Raw genomic sequence first — 21709 nt, forward strand, 5'->3', positions numbered from 1 at the left:
CATCCAGACCCTTGAAGGTATGCTATAGGCATATGTATTAGATTTTGGAGGTAGTTGGGATGATCACTTACCGCTTATTGAATTTTCTTATAACAACAGTTATCATTCCAGCATTCAAATGGCCCTGTATGAGGCCTTATATGGGCAAAAGTGTAGATCGCCAATTGGATGATTCAAAGTAGGAGAGACTAAATTGATAGGGCTATGCTTGGTCCAGCAAGCTATAGAAAATGTTAAGCTCATACAGGATCGACTATTAACAGCTCAGAGTCGTCAGAAATCTCATGCAGATAATCGTCGACGATATTTAGAGTTCGAAGTGAAAGATTGGGTGTTCTTGAAGGTGTCACCAATGAAGGGCGTCATGAGATTTGGCAAAAAGGGCAAGCATAGTCCCCGGTACATTGGACTTTATGAGATTGTCCGCAAGGTAGGCCAAGTGGCTTATAAACTAGATCTACCTTCGAATTTGGAGTCAATCCATCCGATTTTTCATGTATCGATGCTTTGTAATTGGAAACCCTTCCAAGATTGTACCAGTAGATGATGTCCAAGTCACTGAACAATTGTCTTATGAAGAAGTTCCCATTGCCATTCTAGATAGGCATGTACGGAGACTCAGAACTAAAGATATTGCTTCAGTTAAAGTCTTATGAAGAAATAATAATAGAGAGGAAATGACCTGGGAAGCAGAAGAAGATATGAGGTTCAGGTACCCACACTTATTTCCACTCCCAGAGGAGACTCAGACAGAGGCGCCATTGTCCTCAGGTATGTAATGCTTTCCTTGATGCTTTCTTGGTCGTGTGTGGCCATGGTTGTTGAAGTTGTTGTTGTAGCCCTGTGGGGCGATATATTTTGGGTTGCTGTGACAGGATGGTAGTGCCATATTATAGGGAAAACTCGGGCGAAATTTTTATAGGATCCCCAAATATTCTAACATTCGAGGAAGAATGTTTCTAGGGGGGAAGAATGTTACACCTCTGAGATTTCGGAATATTGCATTGTGCGTAGACTGATGCGAGCTTAAGGTGAATATGAAGTCCTTACGAGATTAAGGAAAGTATTAGGCAGCTGAAAGTGCATACCATAAGATTTTGAAGTCATATGAATATGTGAAACTAAGTTCGTTGAAGGAAGTGAAATATAAATCATGTTTGGAAAGGTTTTCGCAATAATTGAGTTATTATTTATTTAGTAATGTTTTGGGGAAGAGCTATAAGGCTTCTTAGATGTTGAATGAAGTGTTAAGTGTTAATAAGGTTCCACAAGGATTGGAAGTCAAACGAATCAACGAGAGAAATTTCAAAAAAATAGTGAGCTATACGACCACTTATACGATCCGTATAACTTTATACGGTCCATATAAGGGTCCGTATAACCTTTCTAGAGAAGACCAATCCCTGGTGGGTTTATACGGTCACTTATACGGATCGTATAAAGTTATATAGACCATATAAGTGTCCATAAACCATGTCGGGTCACTTTTTCCAGATTTTTTTCCTTTTTATATATATATGACCCAAGTTCATATTTTTCATTTCCCACATTCTCCACAAACCCTTGAGAGCTCTAGAACCTTCTGCCAAACATATTCCACTCAAACCCAAGAGAAATCAAATATCAAGAGGCAAGAATGAAGATATCCATGTGTTGTAAGACTTGCTAGGGTTAGTAGACTTCAAGAATTTCTTGGGTATTGAAGCTAGGGTTTTTATACAAGTTGAAAACTTGCTCCAAATCTCATTCCTTTGAGATAAAAGGTTAGTTTTCATGCTTATCCCATGTTATTAAGAATGTTTAGTTGTTGAATAACTTGGGTGAAAGGAGAACGTAGAAAATGATGTCTAAATATAAATTTCATGATATTTTTGAGTAGTAAACTAACTTGAGTCATGATTCTTAGTATGCTATAGATATAATGTTGCTATGAAGGGTATTAATGATGACAAGGAATTATTGTATAAGATTGTGCAAAGGGTTGGCATGGGGTTATTGACATAGGTTGAGTATGAGAATGAATTTTAAGACTTAATTGAATATGACTACTTTAGTATGATATTGTGGATGTTATTATGGTTGTTTGGGAGTTGTTTTGCCTTATGGTGGCAGTCGATGAAACAGGGGAAATGCTGCCCAAATTTATGTTAGCTCATGAGTTGTTCTAATTTGAATTCCATAGTGTTAAGACTTAACAATGGTATGAATCCTTTTAAATGTAGGTTTCGCAAGTCTTGGCGGTGAACGTTAAGTAGTTAAGACAACATAAAGGTATGTAAAGCTAACCCTTCTTTCTTAAGGCATGATCCGATTGATGTATACGTTCACGTGAATTTCATAATGGCTCCCATGATGACTACACTCCTAGAGTCACTAAAAGCTCATAGTTCTTGATATTGTTATGATACCATTGGTTCCATCCTATGATAGTTGATCCTCTAAGGCAACGATGTAGTGAAAATGATGATGACGATGATAACGCTCCCACTTATGTAACTCTATAGAGAAATATATATATCTATATGTATAAAGTTATGTTGTAACACCGAGTCCCTTTGAGGCTGGGTATGCTTCACACTGAGTCCTATAAGGCCAGGTATGGTATCTATTGTGTGCACACCACTACAGTTGGATACCGATAACCCTGACCCTTGGTAGGGCCAGGTATGTACAACACCGAAGCTTGTCATGGTCCCGTACGTAACACACCGAACCTCTATGGTCAGGTATGATACTACTATATGTGTAAGTGTATGTAACAGAAGGTTCCTATTAGAAAAAGGGTAAGTAAATAAGATGAACGTCGCTAGAGGCATAATTGGCACTATCATCCCATAACTCTTCCATCTTATGTTATTTTTCATGCTTCTATTATACTATTGACTTTGCTTTACATACTCGGTACATTATTCGTACTGACGCCCTTTTGTTTATGGACGCTGCGTCATGCCCGCAGGTGGACAGGGAGATAGACTTGATCCTTAGGCTGCTTATTCCGAGACTGCTTAGAGGAGCTCCACTTGATTCGGAGCTGTAGTTATTAGTACTATTCTTTTGTGTATATGGGCATGGCGGGGCCCTGTCCCGTCTATATGATGTTCTTAGAGGCTCGTAGACAGTTGTGTACAATTAGATGTCTCTTAGCCTTGTTGGCTTATATTTCGTATATCATTTTTTTAGCCTCGTCGGCTTGTGTATATGTATATGGGCATAGTTTTTGACATTGATATAAAAGTATTTTAGCTGTTGAAAATAGTACTATTGAGGCATAGAGTTTGTTAATAAGCCATGTTGCTCACCTAGATATGAATGTGAATGTATGATGAGAGGTGCCCGGTGTCACGACCCAACCCCGTAGGCCGTGACTAGTGCCCGATCTGGGCACCCAAACGCACCTATCAAACAGAGTTACTCAAACGCTATCTCCAATCATATCAAACACACCCACGTATATAACAGAAGCCGACAAGGCTATGTTTCAAATTTACATAATTTCCAGAAAAATTTCGGCAGAGTTTCCTTTGTTTTACGGACTATCCAAAATAACCCCCGCGCACGGAAAAGAGACCAACAAAGGCCACACGGGGCCAACAAAATAACATATATACATATGCGGGCCGACAAGGTACACGCGCGGCGAATGAAATCGCCCAAACACAACATATACAAACACAACCGTACAGAAGTAGGCACAACCCACAAATATGTCCACAGACCTCTAAACAGACAGACAGAATCATATGACGGGACAGGGCCCCGCCGTACCCCTGAACGAATATATACAATGCAACGAACGAATATATACCAAAAATATAAGCTCCGGGATGAGAGGAGCACTCCAAATAGCAGAAGAGGGTGTCCTAAACAGGTGGATCACCAAACTGTGCGTCTGTACCTGCGGGCATGAAACGCAGCCCCCCCCCCCCGGAAGAAAGGGGGTCAGTACGAAATATGTACTGAGTATGCAAAGCAAAAAAATGTAGTATACAATCTGAGTTCAAACCGAAATAGAGGTACAGAAAGTAAATGCATTTCCAAAATATCAAAATGTTACTTCAAAATATAAATCATGCAATGGGCACAGGAAATATGGTCGCCCGCCTGTCGATGGCGCCATAACACAGCATAACATCAGAAAGTTTCAAATCTCCGAATCTCCGTCACATATCATACACAGCATATCGCCATACACAGCATCACACCAAATATAAGTTTTACCCGGCCCTCGAGCGAGGATCTCGGTGAACCATAAACACAGCATAACACCGGAGTATATCATAATGCGCACGACAACAGAACCGGCCCGGGAACCGGCGAACGATATCATAGTAGGCACGAGCAGAGTAGTGAGGAATCATATGCATAAAATCATTGTCATAATCCAAAAGATAGTAAAATAGTCATATTTGAAATCGGAATAACAGTTACAACATTTTCTTTCCAAAGTTATCGAAATTACATAAAAGGGCGTCGCGGGACCCACGGACGAGTATAGACCGAAATGGGCCCGCTTATGGAAAAACATACTCATTCTATATCGTACAATCTCCTACCAAAATCACAAAGCAATCCGAGCTTTTCTGTGAAAGTTATGAGCGTTTGAAGTTTTGGAATCGCTAAAGAATGTACTTTAAAACAAAAATCAGCTTTCATGAAATCTTTACTAATTATGAATTCCAAGAACATAAGGGTCAATGTTTTGCCATGACAAGGCAAGGATGCCAAAGAACAAATGCGATTCATAAACATGCTCGGATTGCGAGAATAGAGTTTCCTTGAGGCTTATATCATAGCCTATTTTACTAAGGCATGCCGAAGAAGGAAGGTTACTTTACATACCTCAAACGCTCTCCAAAATGATCCAAACTCAAGCTAATCCAACCTATGATTCGGGCTGCCCACGATTTATAAACAAACCATAAAATGCCAAACATTAGCTAAAGACTTTTTGGGCCTTAAATTCCAATTTCGCCCTTAATTCTACGAAATTTGGGCGCATTTCCCCCGAATAGGCTACCCCGAGAATTTAACTCGGCCATATCAATCAACAACAACAATAACAACAACCAACCTAACAACATCAACAACCAATCCGAAAGACAAAACAACAATAATAGCTTTCTTTTCCATTATTCAACAACTTACATAAATTCAATTCGACGACTTGCATTCAAGCCAACGTCGACGCTTATACATTCACATACTAACCCGAACCCATACCAACAATATTTAACGGCATTCTAAGAAATTCATACAACATTTCTAACAACCCAAATTTTTCTCCAATTCAGCCGAAAACAGCCCCAAAACCGAGAACCCCACTTTTCACATTCCTCATTCTCAAATCATGATTTGTATCCACAATTCACATTCTAACAATGCTATTCTCATCAATATATAATTTACATTAAATGTACAAAAATCTCCAAATCAGTCCGCAACAATCACAATATCATTTTGAGCCACTAAACATTCATTTCCAACATAGAATTCATAACGACGACGACTAAAACATTAAGCGACGTTAATTCAATTCTTGGCACATAATATGACCCATTTTCGGCTAGCACACCAACATACACATATATGGATGATTCTCAATCGTTCCTTCACCTTACAATGATCATGATACACCAACTAGACATTAATTCATAGTTTCAATATCACACAACACACACACACTACACGGCTACAACACCACACACACAACTCACTTCCAACATTCCATATTTCATGATTTTCCTCCATTATAACATACTACAACAAGCATACAACCTTTATAACATACAAAACATAATCAAATCTTACCTTTTCTCTTCAATTTCCCAATAGCCTAGGGTTTCCAAAGATGAAAATTAGTGGGTTGATCGCTCCAACGATGCTTCCACGCTACTTAAGGACCTCAAAATAATGGGTTTACATCAATGGAATAATTTTGGAAGAGCTAAAAATGGGGGTTGATTTTCTTGAGCTTTGGCCGAGAGCCTTCAATGGAGGGTCTTCAACTTCTTTTATTTTCTAAGTGTTGAAAATGAACTAAAGATGACTAGTGGTCATCTTTTAATAACTTATGAAGAGTACAATCCCCTTGGCCCACATTAATGAGTTGGATCACTTAAAAGATGACACAAAATTGTGTGGGGTCCCTCTCCCACTATGCACGGCCAACCATGGAAAAAGTGGATGATTTTCAACTTTCAATTTTATCACTTTTGGTCCCAAATTTTCCTAATTGTTCCATACCAATAAATTCATGCACAACTTATGTCTAAAAAAAGATCGAGGGTCAAAAATCCCGACTTTGTATCCCGGAGTAGTTTTATCCTTAACTTATCATAATTAGTCCGGATTGTTCCAATGTACAAAAATACGGGTTCTAACACCCGGTGGGTTAGCTCCGGGTGCCCGTCATGGTCCTCTGGTTAGGTCGTGACAGTTCTAGGTGAGGGTTCTGATGATCCCCTAGGAAAGGCGTTAGGCTCCCCAGTATTAAAGATCCATACTATAAGGTTGACCTTCGAATTCCAGTGTATGAGTATTTGCATGAACTGTCTATTTAGTGTTTATTCTCGCAAAAAAAAAAAAATCTTGTCATTTTGTATATCATTTTGAAAAGAATTTGAATATGTTCCTTTTATATATAAGGTACGTAGGCTCGGATTTACGATATCCGGGTAAAATAATTTCCCTTTTTGTATGTAGGGGTGATGTATTTTGTTTATAAAATGAGTATAAAGTCGTCGTCTTTATACACATTATTTGAAAATATAACTTATTATGTTTTGGAATGTCTATTTTTGTCCATGCTTAACTCATACTTTATTTGGTTCAATCCGTATAACACGTTTGGAACACTTTATCCAGGAACTTATATATTCGAATGTATTTATTTTAGGAAAAAGCATTGTTTAAGACAAATTATGAAATTGGTTTTGTGTTTGGACCTCATAGCTCAATACTATGTTTTCGAAGAGGCCTGTCTTGTTTTGGCCAAAGTGAGTTTGTGTTTAAAGGCTTTGGGATGTTTGTATCATCTCTTTTTTATTTTTCGTAAATGGGCTTTGGCCCGAAAAATCCTTTTGTTTTGGTCAATCTTGGCCTTGTTCATTTTTTGCTAACATCAGTGGGGTTTGGCCCCAATTTATACCAAATTGGTGATAAAACACTTATCTATTTTAACCCCTAGTTTTAGAAACAAAACTTGGTTTTAGCTTTTGGAAATCAACCCATTTTTTCTTAACACATTGCAATACTCATGGCTTTTGAAATACTCTTTTTGTTTCTTGTTTTAAAATTTAAAACCGTTTCAAAATAGTTTAATTAGTCCTCTATATAAGTTATCAAAAATCGTTGCGCTAAATTCGGATTTTTGAAAAAGACGGTTTTGTGGACTTAGAGTCAATCTAAATGGCATAAGTACAATTATGCTAAGAATACTTGTTCACACAATAAGGATTCCACTATGACATGAGTTTTTACAAGTTTATAAATACATGAAAACTCAAAAATGGAGAAAAGGCAATAAGCAATTAATGTAAAGACTAGGGGCGTACCAAGCCCCTACTGGGCCTTCTGCGCGCCAAGCTATTTACTTCGTCTTTGCGGACTCAATATCTTCGAGGAAAGAATTTTCTTTATTGGGCCTCAGGCCCTCGAAGCATCAAAGAAGGATGGAGCATATCTAGCCAAGGAATCAAATCGGAGGCAATAATCTCGTACGCTGGAGCTACCTTGATGCACAGTCAAGAACTGATCTAACCTCGCCTCTCGTACCTTAAATGGTAAATAATGATTGAGAAAGGCCTCTGAAAACTCAGACCAACGCGCTGGAGGTACCTCAGGACCTCTGGCATGTTCCCACCGCTTATACTATACGACCGCTATATCACGAAGCTTGAAAGCCGCTAACTCTGCTGCCTCAGTCTCGGTAGCATCCATGACCTTGAAAATGCGGCCGACGAAGCTTATCGACAAAGTTCTTTGGATCCTCGTCCCGCTTTAATCCCTTAGTGCTCTGAGGGTCAAGTGCTAAAAACTCACAAACCCTCGAACTTTGGGCCCTATCAGTGGTCACTGCTCCAGCAGGTGCTCTCGGCTGCCTCTGTGTCGTCATAATCAGGGTCAATAAGTGCACCGCCCTCCTAAGATCCTGGTCTGTCAGTGCGGGAGGGGGTACTGGAGGTACTGTCTCCCTAGGGAGCTCCTCAAGCGGTGGAGTCATCGATGATAGCTGGGATAGGGTCTCACCCTGGCCCTCAGTCCGGGCCTCAACTGTCGGGTGTGCCCTACTACTCCCCTCACCAGCCACCGTATCACCCCTCCGGTTAGCCACCGTCTTCCTAGTCACCGACATAGCTGCACACAAATACGGAAGAGTAAGCTTAACTCAAATCTCCTATGACTCGGCTCCACAGAACGATTTAGATCTGAATGAAAGGCAACCAATTCCTAGATGCCCTGTAGCTTCCTGTTTATATGATGTGGTGCACAACACATCTATAAACAAGACTCTACTAGACACGGCTTGTAGACTCCCTAGGACAAACCTGCTCTGATACCAAGTTTGTCATGCCCCAATTTCGGAGTGACGTGACCGGCACCCGAAGCCCAACTAGGCCCGAGCGAACCACTCTAAATCTGAAACTTTGGGGAGTGACCCCCAAGTTAAACTGATAACGTCTAATCTGGAGATATATAAAAGTACTGACTGCCTCGTTTGAACTGGGCGCACACCCAAGATATACATAAAACTGAGCAAGTCGACGAGGCTGCCATGATCGTACAAAACCAACAGCATCTAACAAACGTATACAAGCCGATAAGGCTATCCCACTGACATGCTATACACAGGACTCGTCTACAAGCCTCTGGGGAGATATGTAACTGTACCATACAATCTAGAATCAAAAAGGAAAACTCCATAGGACCTGGCAACTCCGAATAGAAAGGGAGCTCACCAATCAGCTGATATCCGATTCCCCCTACTCGGGAGGTCTATCAGCCTGTCGATCAGTACAACGCAGGCATGAATGTGGCGCCCCCAGACAAAGGGACGTCAGTGCGAACTAAAATAAAGTAACAAGCTATACTCTGGATATTTCAAAAAAACATCTGAAAGTACTCTACTTAGGTTGCCTTTCATCTGAGGCAAGATAACACAACTCTATAGATATAACTCCGTGACCCAAGGGTCAGGCATAGATAACTCCATGACTCATAGGCCGGGTATAATCAACTCCATGACCCGTAGGCCAGGTAATAAATCCATGACCCATAGGTCAGGTAATAACTCCATGGCTCGTAGGCCAGGTAATAACTCCATGGCTCATAGGCCAGGTAATAAAAAATGGAAATATATGTATATCGGCTTATAGGCCAGGTAATAAAAAAATGTAAATATATGTATATCGTGCTTGTGCTGAAAAGTACCGACTCTGTAACATGTCTTTTCTGTCTCTCTATGAACTCCAGGACATAGGAAGGGGATGTGTCTCCTCAGAAAGAATGACAAAACACTTGGAAACTAGACAACAATATGATAAGCTCTACTTTGAAAAGTCTTGAGTCATAAAGTCTATCACGCTCTTACCATATATGGAAACATGCCAAGAAACGAAGGAACAGCCTTAACATACCTTTTCGGTCTTCTATTACTTAACGCTTATTCTTCCGAGCTCGTAAATCTGCATTCAAGAGAAATCACACTACTGTTAGTCTTATTGACATATGCCTATCTCAAGTCTTTAAATTATACTTTAGAATCTGCTGAAATTTAAAAACATCTCCCCGTTTATATCCCTAGCCCAAAATCACAATCCAACAACCAACAACAACAACACCAACGCCAATAACAACATCATCAATACCAAAGTATTCCATAAAACATCCCACACGATGTTTATTCAATTTTCTCAACCAAAAAATTTGGTATACGATCATTTAATAGTTCTACCTTCGTAAATAAACCTAAATCAATAGCAATAAAGGATGGTTCATACCTTTCTCCCGCTAGAACTGCGATACCTTCAATATTCACCTTGAATTCAAGCAAAAATTCACATCAATACGATATTATAATGGCAACTATACGCTATCTGAACCTGAATTTGGAGATTATACTTAATACAGGATAAAATTTGATGTTTGGAACTTGGGAGAAATTTCCAGAAAGTTAGACAGGTTTTGGGGGTGTTTTGGATCAGAAATGAGGGGTAAGCCCCCCTTTTATTGTCACACCCTTAATCCGATAGGGTGTGATGGGCACCCGACCCTTATTGAGGGCCGAGCGAACCCGCTGACTCTTGCGACATTCATAATCATACTGGGCCCTCGGCCATAACATAAATACATAACGGAAGTTTTTCGGAAAGTCAAATATGCTTTTCTTCTTTTTCAAATCAAATAAAATTTGTAACATATGAAACTTATAATACAATGCATAATAATACATCGGCTTATGTAGCCGCTTACATAACCGACATCTTATACCCACGACAACCGTCGCAAAGTCTCTAACACGAACATGATACCATAACATAATACTCGACTCGGCGGCACTCCGAACAAATGGAGCTCGCCAATCCCGCCGGAACATCTTCTACTAATATCTTGACTCACACAGGTGTACGCGCGGCATGAAACGCAGCCCCCCGAAGAAAGGGGTCGATGCGGAATATGTACGAGTATGTAAAGCATGAAATATAGTAAGCGGGATCATCCGAAATAAAGAGTGCGAGAAAAATCGTAAGACTTGCCTTTTGAAAACATATGTCATACATGTCAATGTCATAAAATCATCGTAAAAACATATAACGTGCCGGCCCTCTAATGAGGGACGCGGTGAGTAAAATCATAAAATCATCATATGTACATATAACGTGCCCCGGCCCTCTAATGAGGGACGCGGTAAGTAAAATCATGTAAAGAGTAAAGAAAATCATATGCATGTACATGTAACGTGCCTCGGCCCTCTAAGGAGGGACGCGGTAAGGGAATCATCATATGCCATCCTCCCCCATATCATCATTTCATATAACGTGCCCCGGCCCAGCTAGCAAGGGACGCGGTAAATATTACGTGCCCCGCCCCTCTAGTGAGGGACGCGGAGAACAATGCAATGAGGTGCACGAATACATGCCCTGGCCTGGGACGCAGTGAAGGATATATTGAGGCTGGCACGAGCAGAGTAGTGAGAAACCATATGCACATAAAACATTTCCAGAGACTCAATGAAGTAATCATAAACGAATCGTCCTTTGAAAATCGGGACAATAATTATATCAAAAATCTTTCGGACGGTACTCGGAAACATATCAAATATCATAAGTATAGCAACGTATCGTAGTGACCATAGTCGTATATAAAATCATTTCGAGCCCGCCTATGAAGATCAAAGTCATTATACGTTACAAAGCTTTCTACGAACGTTTCAAAGCAATCCGGTTCTTTTTACGAAAGTTACGGACGTTTTTTGACATAAAACCTTTTAGGAACAAAATCCTTTATGAAATATTTGAACTCCAAATATACATAAGACTCAAATACCATACGAAGAATATTACATCATGAAGCAAATAAGGATCATATACGTATTCGGAACGTAAGAGTGGAGTTACCTCAAATACAAATCATGTCATACCTTGGTTACGTCTAGGACATGCCAAAGAAGGAAAGGGTAAGCCTTACATACCTTGTCCGCTTCCTAAGCTATTCCGAACTTGCGTCTCGACTTCTTACGATCTACAATAATGTCGTTAGGCACCAACTGTTAGTCATACACACTTAAGAATCCGATTCCAAGCCGTCACTTATTTACAGAAATTCCGGCAGCATCTCCCCTATAAATTCAACATCCCCGAGAATTCAACTCGGCCAAATCAACAACAACCAAACCAACAACCATATTAACAATATCCATAAGTGATTCAAAACGCATTCTAATATTAATAATTCCTTTCTACACAATTCGACAACATTTCATTTATATTCAACTAAACTACATATGATCAATTCAATACCAATGCTCTCAAGTTCAAATACCAATCCAAGGTCATTCAATTAAAATTCAAGAACATTTCAAATAATCCGCTCAATGATTAAACAAGCCAAACCAATACATGCTTTTCACCCGCAACCATTCCAATTCAACAAGAACACTACCAACACCTTTCTTCCTTCCACATTCATAGATTATGTCAACAATTCCATACATTAGCAACATCATTTTCATTAATACAAGAAACCACATTAAAATCACAACAAGTCCCAAATCAGCCCACAACGATTACGATTTCCATTCGAGTCATCAAACCTTTATTTTCATCACATAATCCACAACAAACAACAACCAAAATACTACACAAAATTAGCTCATCATGTTCCACCAAAAACAGCCCTACACGGCCAAATTTCAACATACATAATTCCATGAAGTTCATTCATTTCTACACATTCTACCACACGCACAACTATCCATAATATACAATACAAACATGTTAAATACATTAGTTCTTTACTCCTACACAACCTCACACACACACGGCCACACTCACACACACCGCAATTTCATGAACTTCATTCATTTCCACACTCCACAACATCCACAAGCCATGCATAACATATGAAAACAAGGATTAAACCTTACCTCCTCCAATCAACTTCTTCACGGCTAGGACTGTCCATGGCAACCACGAACGATTTGCTTGCTTCAACAACCACTCCATATTAACGAGGACCTTCCAATTGATAAGAAAGCTAGAAGAAAATAATTCTTTGGTCACTACTCATGGTCTTCTATTTTTGCTCCCCATGGCCGACCACTCTCCCTCTCTTTCTCTCCAAGTTTTCTTGAATTTTCTAAAGTTGCAAAATGATGACTTATGTCTTATTTGGTCATCATATGTATATATATACTTATGGCCACATGGCCGGCCATGATCTCTTTTCTTTTCCTTTTTTTTTTTCTCCACTTTTCTCCAATTTTCTAGAAATTCCTTAATTTACAAAAGATGAATAAGTCTTGCATAGTAATAAATTATACATATATACACATAGGTCCCCTACAAATACATGGTGTACAAATGCACCACTTCATGGCATGAAAATATTAGCCCACACATGGGTGGGACCCATTCATGGCCACACGACCACTTTGGCTATTTGGCCATTTCATGAAAAAAAATTCTCAACTTTTAGCCCCTAGTTTTTCCTTATTCCAACTTTACCCTTAATGCTCCATACCAATAAAAGACGAATACGCAACTTATGCATTCTTAACAACACCGGAAAATATATATAACTTTGCCCTTAACTTTCCGCCATTAACTAGGAATATCCAAATGTACAAAATGCGAGGTATAACATCCTTCCCCCCTTTAGAACATTCGTCCTCGAATGTTCGACTGGCCTCGTAAGGTTCTTTAAGGGTCTTGGGGGGGGGGGGGGTTTCCTTTATTACCACGGCATGCCACTTTACCTATCGATTATACTTTCCTTCACTTCCTCTTCAGCTTCTCAAGTCGTCTCCTCCCTGTTATTGTTCCGTCACGCGAACTCGGACCCTTATGATTTTTAACACAAGCACCTATGACTTGCATCTTATTGACAATAACACCGACAGATTTTAATACACAGGAATTACGGGGTGTAATATCCTTTTCTCCTTAGGGACAGTTATTTCCCCCTTTGGGTTCAGTTTTCGGTCGCTTAGTCCTTCCTTAAAACATACGTCAGTCTCTTCTCATTCTTACTCAACTCCTTTATTGCCTGCAATTCACTTCTTCCACTTCTTTCCCTCGTGTACTTGACCGGAACTTAACTAGTATCTCGCTCTTACCCAGATTTTTATCTCCATTGCTGTAGTCTTGACTGTCCTTCCGTCAGTCCTTATTCGTTGTTAGCTTTCCGATGCAGACTTTTTATCATTATAGTTAGGTATAGCTTCACGTTGGTGCTTCATGTGATTCCATAGCGTATTTCCTCACGCTTGGATTACTTAGTGGTCCATAAACCTTCTTCTAACATCCGGTGGACTCTTTTATTTTCTTTCATGAGAGCAGCGTTCTCTCTTCCCTTTAAAAATCTTTCCAACTACTCCTCGCTGTTCCTTTTTACTCCAACTGTCACTGTTATTCCGAATGTCCTTTTGGGTTCATTCCTCTTTGCCGACATCCTTTCTGTGCCTTTAGTTCGAAAATATTTCTCGCTCTTTACTCTCCTGTCACACATTATGTTACAATCCCTTGTTTTCCCTCCTCTTGTCTTACTTCTGGTACCGAGACAGATCCTTAGTTCAACCACCACCATGCCTCGTTCGTCCTCAGCACTAATTCTATTTTAGTAATTGACTTAAACCATCATTACATTTTTCCGTAGTGTCCCCGAAATATCACAACTACATGGTCCTTGTTAAACCTTCGCTCTTCTTACCAAATACTTACTTAGTCTTATTCTTAGCATACCAATACTTACCGATTGCATCACTGTCCTTGTGCAACTTATATAAAGTACGTTCAATCTTAGACATGGTCCTTTCGTCCTCTGGCTCGTCCTGCTCTACATATCTTGTTCATACCAAAACCCGCTCGTCCTCTTTTTATCATATTTCTTTCCCTTCCTTTAATCGCTCTTGGCTTCCTTACTTCCTACCATAAAGGGTTTCCTATTCCTTCTTCTTTATTACTTACAAGTGGCGGTAATATTTAGCAAACACCTCTATAGCCAACATCTTGGCTCTCCTTCTAGTATAGCATCGCTATCCTTCATACTATCTCTTAAGTTATTCGATACCATCCTCTTGTCCTACTCCTTTTTCTTCATACACGTCCATTTTTTTAGCGTCCTGTCATTCAAAGTTTCTGCAAAAACTTCTTACACCGCCCTAAATACCATCCTAACTTTCGTCCACTTATTGCTGGCTTTCCGATCTTATTAGCTTATTTCAGTGAAGGGTCTCATTTGTAGCTCAGGTATCCATATCAAACACATTACCGTGTTAATTATTTCTATCTCATCCTTGCATTTCCTCTCACCCGCTTCCCCCCTTTAGGGGTGTACTTATACCATTATCTGTTTATTTTCACCCCATGTCCTCATTTCCGATCTCGATTTGGCAATACTCTTACTCCTACAATAAATATCCGAGATTCTCTCGGGATACTATCTTTATCCCGGCACATCTTGGTGCTTTCTTTGGCATCCCCTTGTCGTTTCTTCCGTTTATGTCTATCTTTTATTCCACACCCGAGGAATCTTATGCTACCTTCGTGTCATTCAGGATACACTACTCCTACATAATCCTTCTCTCATTTTCAAAACGTACTCTATTCACCCACGTTTATCCGTATCATCCCAGTCATTTTCTAGCATTCGCTCTACTCCATTCCTCGCCTTTCTATAACTTAGCCTTTCACAGTCCTATCACTTATGGCACTCGTACCCTCCGTTACACACGTCATAACCTATTACTACGCTGTTGTCTCACTTTCTTCTTATCTCCTTTTTCCGTTAGCTCCCTTTCTCTTTACCGGTCTGCTCCGCCCCGTCCTACTCGACCTCTTAAGGTTTCTGCCCATTCCGCAGACTCTAATTTTCCTTAAATTACTCCAGCTTCTCATTTGCCTCTTACGTCTTAATTGTAAAATCTTCAGAAAACTTCTCAGGGGGTCACCCATCCCAAAATTTCTCTCGCTCCAGCACGCTTAACTTTAAAACTTTGATGAAATACGACGCTTTAACGCTGGTATGATCGCGTCCACCTCACCGCACGACCTTCTACACATAATATTGAGTAAGTCGGGATCTTAACATATTCCCAAAACGCCCTCACAACACATCCCGGCAGCTGTCTTATCAATACATTCCTATCCGTCACAATTTTTTTCCTTCATACCCCTGTCTTACTCGTATCATTACTTCCCGTGACTATAATCTCATCATATTTTTCTCCTGCCTATCGATTCAACCGACGCCTTAATATATTACTCTATCCAACCCTACCAGTCCTTTACGATCACCTCTTAATATCGCTAGTCCATTCTAAATTCCTTATTACCATATTCCCATCGACCTCCTGCTTACTATTATCACCGACTTCACAATTAACTTATTCCTAAAGGGCAGCTGTATTCACAGCTCAGTCAAATCCCATCGTTACTATTGACACGACCTTTTCCAAACGTATTCCAAACTTACATCTTATCCTCGTATTGTTACTAGAAAAATTTCGACAGAGTTTTCTCTGTATTTCTTACTATCCCAAAACACACGCACGCAGGAAATACCAACAGTGCCTCACAGGGCCATCATCATATAGATATATATATACATCATATCATATCGTATCGTATCACAGCCGCACAGGGCTCTCAATATTCATAAAAGTCTGAAAATAATGAATTTACCTCATATGCTCAACATGACTGTACGTGTTACACTTTCTTGCGTACTTTCCCTTTCAATTTTTCAGCTTGTATTTCAATCGTACTTCAATATCTTCCCCGACATATACTTTTCATACCTTTACTTACCTGCGTGCTTTGTGACTTCCAATATCGTTAATCACCTTCTTCTGTCGCTGCCATTCTGCTGCTGCAATCAAAGGTTAGCGCTAGATATCCCATTTCCTATGACTTGGCTCTATGGCACGATCTAAGGAGTGAAAGAAGAGTAACCATCCTAGATGCCCCGTAACCTCCTGTTTATAAATGTGGCCGGCTTCACACCATAAACAGGACTCTACCGGACACGACTTTTCAGATAACCCCTAGGACGAACTGCTCTGATACCAATTTGTCACACCCTCAATCCGATAGGGTGTGATGGGCACCCGACCCTTATTGAGGGCCGAGCGAACCCGCTGACTCTTGCGACATTCATAATCATACTGGGCCATCGGCTATAACATAAATACATAACGGAAGTTTTTCGGAAAGTCAAATATGCTTTTCTTCTTTTACAAATCAAATAAAATTTGTAACATATGAAACTTATAATACAATGCATAATAAAACATCGGCTTATGTGGCCGCTTACATAACCGACATCTTATACCCACGACACTGTCTGCAAAGTCTCTAACACAGAACATGATACCATAACATAATACTCTGACTCGGCAGCACTCCGGAACAAATGGAGCTCGCCAATCCCGCTGGAACATCTTCTACTAATATCTTCAGCTCACCTGGGTGTACCTGCGCGGCATGAAATGCAGTCCCCGAAGAAAGGGGGTCAGTACGGAATATGTACTGAGTATGTAAAGCATGAAATATAGTAAGCGGGATCATACTGAAGTAAAGAGTGCAGAAAATCGTAAGACTTGCCTTTTGAAAACATATGTCATACATGTCAATGTCATAAAATCATCGTAAAAACATATAACGTGCCCCGGCCCTCTAATGAGGGACGCGGTGAGTAAAATCATAAAATCATCATATGTACATATAACGTGCCCCGGCCCTCTAATGAGGGACGCGGTAAGTAAAATCATGTAAAGAGTAAAGAAAATCATATGCATGTACATGTAACGTGCCCCGGCCCTCTAAGGAGGAACGCGGTAAGGGAATCATCATATGCCATACTCTCCCATATCATCATATCATATAACGTGCCCCGGCCCCGCTAGCAAGGGACGCGGTAAATATAACGTGCCCCGGCCCCGCTAGCAAGGGACGCGATAAATATAACGTGCCCCGGCCCTCTAGTGAGGGACGCGGTGAACAATGCAATGAGGTGCACGAATACATGCCCTGGCCCGGGACGCAGTGAAGGATATATTGAGGCTGGCACGAGCAGAGTAGTGAGAAACCATATGCACATACAACATTTCCAGAGACTCAATGAAGTAATCATAAACGAATCGTCCTTTGAAAATCGGGACAATAATTATATCAAAAATCTTTCGGACGGTACTCGAAAACATATCAAATATCATAAGTATAGCAAAGTATCGTAGGGACCATAGTCGTATATCAAATCATTTCGAGCCCGCCTATGAAGATCAAAGTCATTATACGTTACAAAACTTTCTACGAACGTTTCGAAGCAATCCGGTTCTTTTTACGAAAGTTACGGACGTTTTTGGACATAAAACCTTTTAGGAACAAAATCCTTTATGCAATATTTGAACTCCAAATATACATAAGACTCAAAGACCATACGAAGAATATTACATCATGAAGCAAATAAGGATCATATATGTATTCGGAACGTAAGAGTGGAGTTACCTCAAATACAAATCATGTCATATCTTGGTTACGTCTAGGACATGCCAAAGAAGGAAAGGGTAAGCCTTACATACCTTGTCCGCTTCCTAAGCTATTCCAAACTTGCGTCTTGACTTCTTACGATCTACAATAATGTCGTTAGGCACCAACTGTTAGTCATACACACTTAAGAATCCGATTCCAAGCCGTCGCTTATTTACAGAAATTCCGGCAGCATCTCCCCTATAAATTCAACATCCCCGAGAATTCAACTCGGCCAAATCAACAACAACCAAACCAACAACTATATTAACAATATCCATAAGTGATTCAAAACGCATTCTAATATTAATAATTCCTTTCTACACAATTCGACAACATTTCATTTATATTCAACTAAACTACATATGATCAATTCAATACCAATGCTCTCAAGTTCAAATACCAATCCAAGGTCATTCAATTAAAATTCAAGAACATTTCAAATAATCCGCTCAATGATTAAACAAGCCAAACCAATACATGCTTTTCACCCGCAACCATTCCAATTCAACAAGAACACTACCAACACCTTTCTTCCTTCCACATTCATAGATTATGTCAACAATTCCATACATTAGCAACATCATTTTCATTAATACAAGAAACCACATTAAAATCACAACAAGTCCCAAATCAGCCCACAACGATTACGATTTCCATTCGAGTCATCAAACCTTTATTTTCATCACATAATCCACAACAAACAACAACCAAAATACTACACAAAATTAGCTCATCATGTTCCACCAAAAACAGCCCCTACACGGCCAAATTTCAACATACATAATTCCATGAAGTTCATTCATTTCTACACATTCTACCACACGCACAACTATCCATAATATACAATCCAAACATGCTAAATACATTAGTTCTTTACTCCTACACAACCTCACACACACACGGCCACACTCACACACACCACCATTTCATGAACTTCATTCATTTCCACACTCCACAACATCCACAAGCCATGCATAACATATGAAAACAAGGATTAAACCTTACCTCCTCCAATCAACTTCTCCACGGCTAGGACTATCCATGGCAACCACGAACGATTTGCTTGCTTCAACAACCACTCCACGTTAACGAGGACCTTCCAATTGATAAGAAAGCTAGAAGAAAATAATTCTTTGGTCACTACTCATGGTCTTCTATTTTTGCTCCCCATGGCCGACCACTCTCCTCTCTTTCTCTCCAAGTTTTCTTGAATTTTCTAAAGTTGCAAAATGATGACTTATGTCTTATTTGGTCATCATATGTATATATATACTTATGGCCACATGGCCGGCCATGATCTATTTTCTTTTGCTTTTTTTTTTCTCCACTTTTCTCCAATTTTCTAGAAATTCCTTAATTTACAAAAGATGAATAAGTCTTGCATAGTAATAAATTATACATATATACACATAGGTCCCCTACAAATACATGGTTTACACATGCACCACTTCATGGCATGAAAATATTAGCCCACACATGGGTGGGACCCATTCATGGCCACACGGCCACTTTGGCTATTTGGCCATTTCATGAAAAAAAATTCTCAACTTTTAGCCCCTAGTTTTTCCTTATTCCAACTTTACCCTTAATGCTCCATACCAATAAAAGACGAATACGCAACTTATGCATTCTTAACAACACCGGAAAATATATATAACTTTGCCCTTAACTTTCCGCCATTAACTAGGAATATCCAAATGTACAAAATACGAGGTATAACACAATGAGAGGGTTCGCCTACCGAGGTGGAAAAGATAGGTGCACGCGCGGCCCCGAAATGGGTCGTGACAACGAAGTTTTGCTTATCCTTGATGTATTAAGCCTACCTTATTAATCACACAAAAATAAGTAGGGTTCTATATAAAATATTGAAGTTTCATAGTCTCGAAGCATGATTAATCTACGGCTAAAGTACGTAAAAGGTGTAAAGAAAGAGGAGTTTAACCAAAAAAAAAAAAAAAAAAGCCCCCCTTTAACGCAGTAAATTACTAAGTTAAAGGTAGTATGGTAACCTTTTTTTATTGGGGTATTTTGGTTCAAATGATCTTTTTTGGGGTCATTTTGGTTCAAATGATCTTTCTTGGGTGGTCTTTAATTTTCGCCCTTCAAATAGGAGGAAATAGGATCTCAGAAAATGTCTTTTTCAGATCTCTTATGTGCTTTTTTTCAAATGTCTTATGTGTAAAAAATTGAGATCTCTTGTAAAAAGGTCATAAAACTAAAAAAGTTTGTAAAGGACCAGAAATCTATTTCTCCCTTCAAATAGTTGGTCTTTAATTTTTGGCCCTCAAATCTAGCCTTAAGGTATAACTTTGCCCGAATAGGTATAGTTTTATGAAAATTTTGTCTGGTAATTTTTTTTTTTTTTTACTCTGATGAGTTTCGAACCCAGGATCTCTAGTTTCATAGACCAACGAATAAGTGTACTTTGGCCCATAGATTTTCATTAAGTGAAAAGTAGGGACAAAAATTAAAGACCGGCGATTTGAGGGACAAAAATTAAAGACTAGTCCATATGAAGGGAAATCCGTACAATTTTTTGAAAATAAAGCTGTCAAAACAGGCTAGCCCATTCCATCCGGGCTTTGAAATTTGATGGGCTAGGCTGGGCTGGCCCATCGTTTTGATTGGCCTTAAACTAGCAAGCCTAACCCATCACTATATGAGCAGCGGGCTTACCGGTCCAGTCCACCTTTTTATGAATGGAAAAGGGTCAAATATACACTTGTACAATCAGAAAAGGATTAAATATATCCCTCGTTATACTTTCGGTCCAAATATACCCCTGCTGTTATACTTTCGGTCCAAATATACTCCTCTCATTATACTTTAGCACAACTTTTCCCTTAATTTTAATGGAGCGACAAGTGTCAAGCTCGGAATCAAATGACCCACCCCCAATTTAAAATAGGGCAATTTACATAAATAACTACCTTTTAATATTTGCTTTCAATCCATAGCTACCTTTTTGCTAATTACAATTCGTGGCTACATTTAGGCATTTTGGTTGTACTTGACTGTATTTCAGTGTATTTGAATACACTGTTTAGTTGTATCTAACCTTATCTGATGTCACATGTATTTGACTGTATTTGAATACATGGAACCTTGATTTCTCTGAATACATGTTTATTCAAAATGGTGTATTTAGGTGCATTTAAATACACGACGAGGCTGTGTATTTTAGTGTGTTTATATATTGATGTATCCTTTTGTTTTGGGTGTAGTTGAATGTATTCGATTATATTTGAATGTATTTTAACAAAGTTTCAGATGCAGAATTTCAAATACACTGTATTAACTCGAAAAATTGTATATATAGTTGTCAAATTGAAATACATTGAATATGCAAGTTTCTGCTGTATATAAATACAGTCAAATACACTTATATCTAAAAGTATTTCAGTGTATCCAAATACATCATTCCAAAAACATAGTTAGTCAAATACGGTATACGTATG

This window comes from Lycium ferocissimum, chromosome 2, assembly GCF_029784015.1.
Source record: "Lycium ferocissimum isolate CSIRO_LF1 chromosome 2, AGI_CSIRO_Lferr_CH_V1, whole genome shotgun sequence".
Taxonomy (NCBI): Eukaryota; Viridiplantae; Streptophyta; class Magnoliopsida; order Solanales; family Solanaceae; genus Lycium; species Lycium ferocissimum.